Here is a 13871-nt window from a genome sequence, read left to right as displayed (position 1 = left end):
CTCTGCATCTTTTATGTAGAATTTAAATTTCAAAATAATGATCTTAGCAACACATTTGAAACTGGGGTGGTAGGATACATATCACTTATCATATGAAGAGAAATCCAACAGCACTTCCCAGTCTTCAAGGATTATCATCTTCTCAGCTTTAAGTCATGTGGCTCTGTAGACACCTAATGTCGGTCATTGCCTCATTCACTGGTTTACTTTTCTAGCCTGCTTACCTTACATAGCCATGAGTTGATTCACACAGTTCTCCAGTAAAGTAGTCCTTCCTAGAAGCAGATCTTTAGATGTTCCATGGTTCGTGATAAAGAAAGATACCAGTTTCAAATCAAGGCATCATTTTTAGGGCACTTTTTGGGGAATCCTTTTAAGATACACAGAAAGCACATTTTTAAAAGTAAAAATGTTCTATTTTCCAGTTTTTATGAACTGATAAATAGTGTTATATATTCTATGATATGAGCAGAGATAGTAGCTTTCTCTTCAAGCTAATAGTTTGTCCAGATTAATAACATTAGTTGACAATTTTACATCTTACCATTAAGAGAATCTCATTTTTATTTGATAATTTTATTAAACTTACAAAGTATAAAATACAAAGGAAAATAGTGAGAAATGGGAAAAGAAAGAAGTGTAGGGTAAAGCAAAAACAGGGGAAAATATTGACTTCTGATTATTTTTAGTTCAGTAGGATAACATTGCAGTAGGATAACATTACAGCCTCAACTTTTAACTTTGACATACAGGTAGTCCTAAACTTACAACCACAATTGAGCCCAAAATTTCTGTTGCTAAGCAAGGCAGGTTTTTTGACCCCATAATCCCTTGCATCGGGGTGGAGTTGGAGCTGAGTGTTTACTGGCCAGATGCCCTTCCTTTCGCCGATGTGGAGTTTGCAGCAGATATATTCTCATTGTGCCGAGAGAGAGAAATATCTGCCTCTACCTAGGATCGAACTCACAGCCTCCTGATTATGAGGCGAAAGCTCCACCCCAGGCCACCGCACTCCTCTTGCTAAGCAAGACAGTTGTGAATAGAATAGAATAGAATAGAATAGAATAGAATTCTTTTTTGGCCAAGTGTGATTGGACACACAAGGAATTTGTCTTTAGTGCATATGCTCTCAGTGTACATAAAAAGACAAGATGCATTTGTCAAGAATCATACGGTACAACACTTAATGATAGTCATAGGGTACAAATAAGCAATCAAATCATACTAGGAAACAATATAAATCATAAGGATACAAGCAACAAAGTTACAGTCATGCAGTCATAAGTGGGAGGAGTTGGGTGATAGGAACAATGAGAAGATTAATAGTAATAGTAATGCAGACTTAGTGAATAATTTGACAGTGTTGAGGGAATTATATGTTTAGCAGAGTGATGGCATTCGGGAAAAAAATGTTCTTTTGTCTAGTTGTTTTGGTGTGCAGTGCTCTATAGCATCGTTTTGAGGGTAGGAATTGAAACAATTTATGTCCAGGATGCGAAGGGTCTGTAATATTTTCACAGCCCTCTTTTTGACTCGTGCAGTATACAGGTCTTCAGGCAGGTTGGTAGTAATTGTTTTTTCTGCAGTTCTAATTATTCTCTGAAGTCTTTGTCCGTCTTGTTGGGTTGCAGAACCAAACCAGACAGATGACAGACTCAATAATTCCTCTGTAGAAGTGAAAGTGAAATTCACTCTGTTAAGTGAATTTTGCCCCAATTTACGATCTTTCTTGTCACAGTTGTTAAGTGAACCACTGCAGTTGTTAAATTGGTAACAGAGTTGTTAAATGAATCTGGCTTCCCCATTGACTTTGCTTGTCAAGGGTCATAAAAAATTATCACATAACCCTAGGACACTGCAACCATCATAAATATGAACCAGTTGTCAAGCATCCAAATTTTGACCATGGGGATGCTGCAATGATCGTAAGTGTGAAAAAGTGATCATAAATCACTATTTTCAGTGCTGTTCTAACTTCAGATAATCACTAAATGAACTATTGTAAGGCAAGGATTAGGGATGCAGTGGCTTAGTGGCTGAGCTTGTTGATCAAAAGGTCAGCAGTTCAGTGGTTCAAAACCCTAGTGCCATGTAACGGGGTGAACTCCTGTTACTTGTCCCAGCTTCTGCAGTTCAAAAGCACGTAAAAAATGCAAGTAGAAAAATAGGGACCACCGTTGGTGGGAAGGTAATAGCGTTCCATGCGCCTTTGGCATTTAGTCATCTGGCCACATGACCACGGAGATGTCTTCGGACAGTGCTGGCTCTTCGGCTTTGAAACGGAAATGAGCAAAAAAACCCCCCTTACAATCAGGAACAAGTAGCACATATGTGCAAGGGGAACCTTTAGCGTAACATTTTTTAAGGCAAGAATTATCTGTACTTAGTATGTACTAACCATTTCTATTACAACAAACATATCTAATCAGCAAAACCCAAAGTCAACATTATATTTTTTTCCATCTCAAGCACAAAATCCAGAAGTGTGTTCCAAATAAAAATGAAGTTGGATGTGTTTCTTTGATTAAAGCAGTTAATTTAGCCATCTCTACTAGTTCCATCACTTTTTCCAGTTATTCATCCATTGTGGGAATTAAAGTATCTTTCCATTTTTGTACATAAAGCATACTTGCTGCTGTCAACATATATAATAATAAGATTCCAGATTTTTTAAAGTTCTTTGCCTCTAAACTTAAAAGAAAGATCTTGGATTTAATTTTTATATTCACTTTAAGAATCTTCTGTATTAAAATATGAATTTTACCTTTTTATCTCTTTGCTTTATCACAAGTCCATCAAAGATGATAAAAAATTCCTTCTTTACATTTACATTTCCAACATACGTTTGAAATACCTTTGTGTACACATTTTCTTTTACAATATAATTTAATGCAAATTTTAAACCTTTCATCCACATGTTTTCCCATTGTTCAAGCATTATATTATACCAAACATTATTTGCCCATTGAATCACATAATGTTTCACATAGTCATTCGCCAAAGTCAATTTCAATAACAATTTATAAACCTCGGCATCATTACCACGGCATTCAGTTTCAAATCCATTTTGTACAAAGTCAAACCTGTAATTTTTTCCTTATCTAATTCAAATATTTCTTTCACTTGTAAATATGTAAAGTTTTCCTTATCTAATTCAAATATTTCTTTCACTTGTAAATATATAAAGTAGTGCTAGACATGTTCTATCATGTCTATCAAAGACTCCAACTTTTTTGGGGGACTTGAGGACAGGTTCACCTTGATTAAAAAAAAATATTATTTGACAATTGGTCCACTGGCTTAGCATCACATCATTTCTTTTCTTTAAAAAAGGCTTCTTAAGGTGTCACCAAAAGAGGTATCTTCATAGAGAGCCTTGTTTTATATTTGTTCCAAACCCTTAGGATGATACATCTAACAAAGTGAATCTTAAAATCAACATTTATAAAAGAGAATTTCATTTTTTACATTTCTTTATGAGGAGAACATTTCCTATATTTGTGTCTAATTTAAAAGCATTTTATACCCTTCAGGTGTTGACCCACAACTTCCAAACTAATTTGCATGACTGAGTAGGAATTGTGTAAGCTGCTAGTCCAATATATTAAAGGGCATAGTATGCCCTTAAAAATTCTTGGAAATCCTTCTGACATCAGTTTAACTCAGTACATACATAAATCAGTAAATAATTACATGAAATGCGCTATATACCTATACTAGAATTAACCAGTCTGAACTGCAAAAATCCATATAATGGCAGCAGAGAGATACTTTTTTGCTCCCTTCTAGTGGTTCCCTGGAATAAATGTCAGATTCCAATCAAATGCCAAGTGCTAAAAACTTCCAGTCAAATGACCGCTATCTGAAAAAATTCTCTTTTACTAAATCAAAATCATAGAAAGGCTAATGACCATGAAATCAAACCCTGGCTCCAGAATAAAATATCCTATATTGATGGTTGCCCTACCTGAGTATACCTGGCAAAGGGAAGCTCATCATCTCTTTGGATAACCACTTCTATTGCTGAACTATACTACTAACACACAACTGTGTTCTTGTAACTCAAATATATTATTCCATACCTGGCATTCTTAAACATGATTTCTAGTTCTGACTCATCTGTCCCTACTCCATATTAGTATTTTAAAGTGTATAATGTATAGTAAATAAATATAAATTAATAAATTATATATATATTGTGTGTGTATAATTAATCCTACAACAGATCAAACATTTATCTAATCCAACATTTCATGTTCAGAGAACAATATCTCCTTTATATTCTTTAAATTCTGATTAAAAACAAGAAAGAAACAGGAAAAGGCATGGATTTGTTCATTAAGAGGAAATTTGAGAAATGCAAGAAACTGGAGACAATAAATTAATCAGTATTGAGATATATGTGATTGGTTTGATGTTAAGCAATTAGAGTGATTATTTACCAGGAGACATTTACTTTATGTTGTATTGGTATATTCCAGAGAAACTGCATCAACAGCCCAGAATGAAAAAAAAAGACAACATACATTTATAAATTGTGCAACATCTGTTTGTTTCATCCTAGTCATAATTGATTCTTGGGGAAAGAGGACCCATTCTGTACCTCAGAACTGAATATAATCACACAGCAAGAAGCATTTTTCACTAAGAATGTATCTGGCAAATATTTGCCTTTGACTGAGTTATGAAGACCTTCTACCTTTATTTGTTATTTAGAGGTCTCCTACTTCTTTGAACTGCTTGCCTGCTTTCCAGGCCAAAGCACATGTTTCTCACAGGCATCTTTCTTTGAGTCTCAGTTGGAATCTGAATGTGCTTATCTGCCCTGATTTTGCCTTCACGTGAAATGCCTTCAAGCTGCATTCTCCAATTACATTCATCTGGATACTTTAAGTCTTGGTTTTGAAGCAATTTCCAAATTGCTTTCTGTCATAAGTTTGTAAGTTATGGTTTGTGGATAGTTCTGAGTTTTGAGCTGCATTAACTCTTTAACTATTACAACAATCAGAGACAGCATCAGAGCAAAATATAAAAGACAAGCACTACAATAAACCTATTTAGTGTTGGCAGACATAGTTGTGGTATATGAACAGTCTCAAGAGATGACTCATATTTTGTTTGAAGGAAGCTACTGGCAAAAAGAAAATCCTCAGAGCAACAAACTGTTATAAACATATAGGAGGTTTATAGCACTTTAGCAGAACTTGCAAGCACATTGGCTTTGACTCAAGGGTCTTTATTCTTCACAGGAAATTCTATGTATCCACTGTATATTGTCTTAGCTAGCAGCAGCCATTATGCACACTTCTAACAAGAGGAGAACCTCCTTGCCCGAGAGCCTTAAATGCAAAATACTGTGACCAAAAGCTATGTTTGTACATGTAAATCTTTCCTGCCCAAACCTAGACTGCAACCTATTATTTTACTTCTTATGTGCCAGAAAACGCACCATGCATGTTGAGGATGCATGGAAGATCTTTGTCCTGCCATGTTATCTTCACACAAGGTTTTATACTCATGATGAAGGGGTAGGCAGAAATGGTGCCCATTAAACCATAGGCTGATTTTGATTGTTGTGCATAACTTAGGATTCGTTTATATCCTAATTCTATTTGCTTTCTATAGTCATTTGGGACTGAATATTTAAAATCCGTGAGAGTAATTGTAGAAATGCATTTACTGTGGCTTCCTTATTTTATCAAAATTATACATTCAAAAATAAATTCTGATAAAAAAAATTAAAGATGAAGCATGGTCAACCCAGTTGTTTCAATTTTATAGATAGAACATTTCTTTTCCCACTATATACTCACCCACCTACTCACATTAATTGACTCACATATTCTGTTGATGCTGTTACTGATCCAGGAATTTCTTGGGGTCTGCTACATTGCTACATATAACCATTTGTAGATGTTAACAATCACATCATAAAACCCTGTATGACACCTAAAAGCAAGTTTGGCACCTTTAAAAAAATAAACCGTATGTGAAACAGTTTAAAGCCTTGAACATTATAAATATTCTAAATTTATTTGTGAAACTCATTGTTCCTCTCATAAATATCCAGTGCTTTTTTTTTTCTTTTTTTTTGAATTTGTCATGTACATTCAGCAGAAAAATAACTCACCTATCATCTGCAAACAAGGTAATTTTGTTTAAGGCTTTTAATATTCAGTTGGTCCAATTTGCTAAGACCAAAACTACTGTGAACTACTGATATTTTACAATTAATTTTTTATTAATGCCTAATTATAAAAATCAGTTTTATAACAAATACCTTATGATATATTAGCTGTTCATGACTGGTGAAAAGTCTATTTCCTAGTGTAATTCCAAGTAGAGTTAGGAGAATTCAGGGGTATCCATAGAAATGGAATCAAAAATGTCAAAATCATGCAATGGAAGTCCCATCTGAAAAGTTGGAGCTTTGATCACATGGTAGTGACTAACAACTTGGTATTTTTTTTACCACCACTCCCTCTGAGCACATACCTGGGAAAATGTGCTAATTTTAATTCATGTTGGATTATCACTCTCATCTTAAAATAATTTTATAAAGGAACTTTGTAGGAAGATTCATCTCTATTTTTATGCATATTTATAACATTTTTATTTGCTGGTTCCTTGAAAGACTGCTTATTTCCTATCATTTCTGCCTGCTCAGTGTGTTTCATCAGTGGGTGAACTCCAGGTTCCTTCCATAAAAATTGCCATCTTGTGGGATTTAGGAGGTATGCTTTCCCTGTTGCAAACCCACCCTAGCATCTTCCCAGAGATAAGAATTGTGCCTTCTCAGTCTTAGTCTTAGTTATTAGTCTTAGGCCTGGGTTGATGTTTCTCATGGTTTAATGCCCCTTTTTGTGGATTTTGTTAGCAAAATATTTTAGTTTTGACTGCCTGCTGGTTTAGATTTTCTGGGAGTTCTTCTGGGTTATTTTAGTTTTGTATGCCACTAGGAGTCCCTTGGAGTTGTGCAGCCAATACATTTAAATAAATAAGTAAATAAATAATTTATTTCTTCTCAATTTTTATTTATTATATACTAAGATGCTGAGCTTGTTGATCAAAAGGTTGGTATCATTTTGAATGATAAATAAGTCTGTTCAAAAATATTGAATTCAATTGAGTATATGTGTGCTTATGCTGATCTGGATATAAGAACTGGTTTTTATTCCAGCCTTATAGAATTCAAACATAATAAGGCACCAGGCTAGGATATTGAAGGCTATTTAATTCTATATTTAATAATGAAATAAGGGATTTATTTAATGCAGAAGCAAATAATCTGTGCCTTCCGGTATTTGGTACAGTTGCTAGACTCCCTCAACAATTAATGTGACAGTACAGAAATGTTTAAAAGATTGGTAATGTATTGATTTTAATTTAGTTCCTGAAGTTCTCCTGAGATTACCAACATTCCCATCAATCAGTAATAGGTTATACTGACCTATAATTATAGATCAGCCATTGTGCTTCATTTATTTAAAGCACAATTAAGTTATGTGATTTATATCAAAATAGATAGAGAACTTTCCAAGAGGAATTTGATAAACACTCTATTCCAGTTTAAACAGGTATGCTCTGGAACTATTATGATGTTAAGCTAAACCTTTGAGACTGTGTGTGCATGTGTGTTTTCCTGTCTACATTGTTTCTACAGCTCTACAATCTCTTAGACATGATCGCAGTTCACACCTTGGCAAACATATGATTACAATGTGTGTATTTAGGATTACGATGGTACCTACATCTTTATAGGATGAAGATCCTATCTTTCAAAACCACAGACCAAGGCCAGATGACTGCTTATTGAACAGTACATTTTTCATCTCCCCAAATGCATTTTATATGAAACCTTTTCTGAAAAAAAGTCTACCAAAACTCAAATCCTTTGATTCATGTGTGCTGTATAAATGGTGCTTTTGGTATAAAGAGAATTTATATTGCTTCTCCAGGATGTGTAGATATAGTATACATTTCATACTTAGAAAGCCACAGGTACCACAAACAAAATTGTAGGTTTCTATGGAGAAAAGAACAAGGCAACAAGGTAAAAAAAAAAAAGGTTAAAAATATGAGGTCATATTAGTTTCGATTTCTTGGATTCTTTTTAGCAGAGAACAGGGATCCTCTCTTTTTTTGTATAATTATATGGTAATTCTAGCCAATTCAAACCTAAATTTCCAAATGTATATGCAATGTATTAGCAACGTAATATATTACATTCTGCCGGTGCCTAACCAAGTCTGGAGAATGCAAGCTTGACTGATTGAATCTAAATCAAGGCTCACTGGCAAATGGTAACTCTGAAAAGATCCACTTACCAGGACAATTCGTTTTAAAAATAAGGAGCTAGATTCATTGGACTGGACATTACACTAAAAATAAACAGCTGGACTTGCTAACCAAAATATGTACTAAAAAGAAGCATGTGGACTCATTGGGTCACAATCAATGCTGACAAAAAACATCTAGGTTTATTAAGCTATTGCCACACTTAATATAAATAAAGTGATAAACTGCTGGCTGAAGTTGATGACAATTGGCTACTGCCCTGCCTACACAAATCACAAATCCAGGTAAGTAAAAAGAGATGATTCTCCAGGGGAAGACTACTTGTAATTTTCATAGCTCTTGACAACACCAAGTATTTCACTTTGCTTATCAAGGTATCTTTTGATGCTAATTGAATCATGATGGATAGTTGAAAGGTCCTCTAGTGTATGACTGCTATAAAAAAGACAACTTCCATGTTTGCAATCAGTAGAAAAGTAATTATTTGTTCAGTTTTATAGGACAAAGTTGTATGCAAACAAATTTAAATAATAGTAATGAATAATCACGGATATCAATATGTGATTGCTTTGGGCTAATAACTAGTTCTGTATTGATGTAATGGTAAGATTGAGAAACATTATTTCACATGCTCAAGATTTATTGAAGAGTTTTACTTATCATTATATTAGTTTTCCTTATTTTATGCATAATACTTCTTGTTTTATCTCCTTTTGTTTCTCTTTCCTCTTTCCTCTTTTTATGGGTTTTTTTTTTCCTTTTTATATTTTTTGACTAAAGAAGCACATAAAATAAAAAGAATAACTTTAACTGAGCATCCATAGAGTAGATAGGCCAATCTTCTATTAAAACCTCCCAACACTTTAATTTGCTTTCAGAAAATACTTTATTCTTTGAGCAAGATTTCCACTCACAATCTTAATGAGTAGTTTTTCCCCATTCCCCATTTCATTTGTATCTGTTTTTCTGTTTTAACTTCTAATATATATACAGTATATTCACAAGATTGGAAAGATGAAAGAAAAGAAAGAGATGAGTTTAATAAAATATTAAGCATCATTTTATGCTGCAAGAAGTATAGCCTAATTTTTCATAACATTTTCCAGCCAATTGAACCAGTTTGCTATTGTAATCACTTAAAACCAATAAAATATCCAACTCCATCTTTATTGCATTTTAAAATTGTTTGAAAATATGCTTTGCTCAAAGAATGGACTTTTCCTTCCTTCCTTCCTTCCTTCCTTCCTTCCTTCCTTCCTTCCTTCCTTCCTTCCTTCCTTCCTATTTATCTAAATCTTGGCAATGTAACAAGAATATACATTCTAATGCCAAAATGGATATCTCATCCTTGCTTCAACTGATCCATTATGTGATGTATTTTAATCAAGCTTTAGAAATCTCTAGTAAAAACCAAAGGCGTGAAATGGAAATATGATAAAACTATACATATTCGATGAACTCAAACTACGAAAAAAGCTGTTCTAGACTGATGCCTTTCTGCTTACAGGACCTTTTAAAAACACCCTGAATTCTAACAAAGACTGAACCAAATTTAGATATTTTTAAAAGTGTGTTTCCTTTTTTAAGTGGACTAGATATTAGAAGACTTTCATCTTGAACTGCTCCCTTGCATAAAATCTGTGTGTTGTTACATTTTTGAAAAATGAAGTAAACTCAATGAAGAAAATTACTTTAAGCTACACATTAAACTGTTTCATTATATGCCTACAGTTGTACTGTAAATCAGTGCAAGACTGATTTGAGGACAAGAATAAGTGAGCTTGAAAATCAGACTTACTATATATTCTGGAACACTGACATTAGCTACCTTGAAATCAATGGAACTATTCATGTGCCTAAAATAAAGCCTTTGTTTGTAGGAACAAGCTGTTTAAATGTTTTAGTAAACCACCCTAACATTTGGTCCAATAATTGAAGACTTAAGCAACATAAAAGTAACAAAGTTTTTTTTTTTTGAAGGAATAACTAGCTATTTAAAAAATATATCTTTAGCATGTTAAAACATCGTCCAAAGTGGTATTTTTTATTTATAATTGATCTACCATATGTGTTGCATAACTGCCTATTAAAAGATTCCATTTTCATTTTATTTCAAATGGTGCTGCTTGGCAATTTGTCCATAGTTGTTCTTCCAACTGCCTTAACAACAGAGTTTAGGAGCATTTTGTGAGCTCAGAAGCAAATGGAATAATCATTGCAAAGACCAATGCCAAAAGCTACAATTTCCTATAATAAGAGACAAAATTTGCCCATTAGCACCATAGTAAATATATCTATGCTATTTATGCATTGTGCCTTGATTAATTTGATTGTCAGCTTATTGAATCAAAGAGTGTTCTTGGCAATAGGCGATAGATTACTGATGTCAAGAATTCTCACCTGCAAGCACCCTTTTATCTGAAATTACTATTCTGTAGAAAGACAAATACATACCTGAATGAGTGCGTGGGGGGGGTTTCTTTGAAATTCTGTAACTTGTGGGAAATACAGCAAAGCAGCCTTCTTTGTTACATGAATATTGCCACTGAAACAGAATAATAGAATAACAGTTGAAAGGAAGGCTTTCAACTTGGAAGGCTTCTAGTCCAACCTCTGCTCAAGCAGGAGACCATATACCATTTCAGACAAATGGCTATCTAGCCTTTTCTTAAAAACCTCTAGTGATGGAACACCCACAACTTCTCTGAAGGCAAGCTATTCCACTGGTTTATTGTCCTCACTGTCAGGAAATGTCTCCTTGGTTCTAGGTTGCTTCTCTCCTTGCTTAGTTTCTACCCACTGCTTCTTTTTTGCCTTCTGGTGCTATGGAAAATAGGTTGACCTCCTTTTCTTTATGACAGCCCCTCTAATATTGGACTGCTATAATGTTACCCCAAGTCCTTCTTTTCACTTGATTTGACATAACCAATTCCTGCAACCGTACTTCATATGTTTTAGCCTCCAGCCCTCTAGTCATCTTTGTTGATCTTCTCTGCACTCTTTCCAGAGTCTCAACATCTTTTTATATTGTAGTGACCAAAACTGGATGCAGTATTCAGAGTGTGATTTTATCTAGGCCTTACAAAGCAGTACTAACACTTCACGTGATCTTGATTCTATCCCTCTGTTAATGCAGCCTAGGGTTGCATTGGCTTTTTTGGCAGCTGCAGCACACTGCTGGCTCACATATATGTGATTATCCACTAGAACTCCAAGTTCCCTCTTTCAGTTACTGCTATTGAGCCAAATTTCATGTAATTTGCACCTGTACATTTGGTTTTCCTCGTCTAAGTATAAAACCTTACTTTTCTCTATGTTGAATTTCATTTTGTAGATAGGGAACAGTGTTCAAGTCTGTCAAGATCCATCTGGATCTAGAGCCTATCCTCTGGAGTGTGGGCTATTCCTGCCAGCTTGATGCTGCCTGCAAATTTGATGAGTTCTCCTTCTATTCCCTCATTTAAATTATTTATGAAAATATTGAAGAGTACTAGGTCTAGAACAGAACCTTGGGGTACTCCACTGCTTACTTCCCTCCATCTAAATCAGTGGTGGGTTGCTCCCAGTTCTGTCCGGTTCTTGCAAACTGGTAGTAAAAGCAGTGGGAGGCTCCGCCCACCTACCCAGACATCATAATTGACTATCATAATTGACTATCATAATTGATATGCTTGCTCCCGTTGCGAATCGGTAGTAAAAGTAAGTAGAACCCACCCTTATCTAAATATAGTTTCATTAAGGACTACACATTGAGTCCAGTTTGTCAGCCAATTACAAATTCATCTAATGGTGAGGCTATCTCTCCCACATTTTTCTAGTTTACCAATTGATAAATAGTAAATATCTATGGACATATGTCTTGATTAATTTGTTAAAAATAGTTTTGGATTGTTTTCAAGGAGATTATAGTTAGCCTAAAGGGAAATACTGACAAGTAAGAATGCATATTGCTTGCTTAGATAGCAGACCAGAGATTGTGTCTTCTAAGCTAATGGTACCAGATTCTATATAATTTGAAAAATGCCTGATCCCTCTGAAACGCTAGCTACAACTTTATATCTTCATATCAGTGGAACCCAAATAAATAAAAGGTTAGTTCTACTTGCTCTCTTTAGAAAGTCCAATAAAAAAGATACTATATTCAAAAAAGGTTAATGTGCCTTAATGATATGAAAATATAAGATTTGTATTTATTCTCTTTCAATAACTTTCATTTCCAATTTTGTTTGTTAATAGTTTCATCTAGAAAAAAAAAGACTCTATTGAAATGATCTTCCTCAGAAGTCAATTTTTGATAGCTTTTAATTATTTTTTTGGCTCTAGCGGTTGTCATTTTTCTTTCTTCATTGGGATGGAACAGCCAAAAGAGGACTTCTGTAGTAGAAGTATGTATTGGAAGTCTAGAACATTCAAAATGTACATTCAGTCAAAGCTTAATTAGAACCAATCAAAATATAAAAGAACAGCCTAATAAATAACAATAACAAGAAGAAAATATACAGTACTGGGCAATGTTGGAATAGAATTATCAAATCTGAAAAAATTCACTATCTCTGATTTTCATGATCCATTGAGGGTTGCTTTCAGATCAGAGGTGGGTTTCAGCAGGTTCTGACCAATTCTGGAAAACTGGTAGCGGAAATGTTGAATAGCTCAGAGAACCAGTAGTAAAAATTCTGACTGGCCCCGCCCCCATCTATTCTCTGCCTCCCAAGTCCCAGCTGATCGGGAGGAAATGGAGATTTTACAGTATCCTTCCCCTGCCATGCCTACCAAGCCATGGCCACCAAGCCATGCCACAGCCACCAAGCCACACCACAGAACCGGTAGTAAAAGAATTTGAAACCCACCACTGTTTCAGATAACATTTTGCGTAAAATCCATTTCCTTTATATATGTACATAGGGATAACCTAACACTTGTCTGACATACCATAAGCTCTGATCATTTATGATAAGCCATATGGACTTTTCGTTTTTCATCATATTTTACATTATTGTAAAATATAAACCAAAATGTATTGGACATTGTGTCCTTTACTGTAAGCGATATTTAGATGTAAATGAGAACAATCCTTTAAAAGAATTGTTACTTTAGAGCAATTCTGAAAAAGAGATTGTTGCCTTCCTCCTGGATTTTGTTTGCATCTTCTTTCTGTCCCACTTTTATTATTCATTTATCCAGACTTTAAATGAAATGGAAGAAGCACCTATTTTATGAAGTTGCATAAACGAAATTAGATTTTTAAAAATTATTATGCCTAGTGCCTAAATTTATGGCTTAGTTCTAAAAGCCCATACTCTCTACTATTTAGCATGCAAGGTGGCAAAGCTTGTAACTGAGCTACCTCAGAATGGTGCAGAAAGAATTTAGAGATTTATTGTATACTATCAGCAGTCACAAAACCCTTTCTAGTTCTCTGTATCTCAAAGTACAATTAACTGCATGCTCTACCTACAGCACAGTTCTACTAGGGTCACTTACAGCAGCCTCCATGTTCTCCACTAAATCTAACACTTAATTCTCACTTGATTAAAGAACAGTTAGGACTTCCTAAATCTTAGTATAGACAC

At 34.5% G+C, this 13871-nt stretch overlaps 1 long non-coding RNA gene across 1 annotated transcript in view; it reads right to left on the bottom strand.

Moving 5' to 3' along the window:
• Positions 1-10795, bottom strand: part of LOC148112587 (uncharacterized) — a 72738-nt gene extending 61943 nt beyond the window's left edge. Inside the window, exon 1 of the long non-coding RNA XR_015729198.1 lies at positions 10753-10795. This is a non-coding gene — a long non-coding RNA (uncharacterized LOC148112587). The remainder of the gene's footprint in view (positions 1-10752) is intronic.
• Positions 10796-13871: the final 3076 nt, after the last annotated feature.

This window comes from Pantherophis guttatus, chromosome 8 (assembly GCF_059756535.1).
Source record: "Pantherophis guttatus breed Tessera chromosome 8, ASM5975653v1, whole genome shotgun sequence".
Taxonomy (NCBI): domain Eukaryota; kingdom Metazoa; phylum Chordata; class Lepidosauria; order Squamata; family Colubridae; genus Pantherophis; species Pantherophis guttatus.
This window is presented reverse-complemented; position numbering and strand designations above follow the sequence as displayed.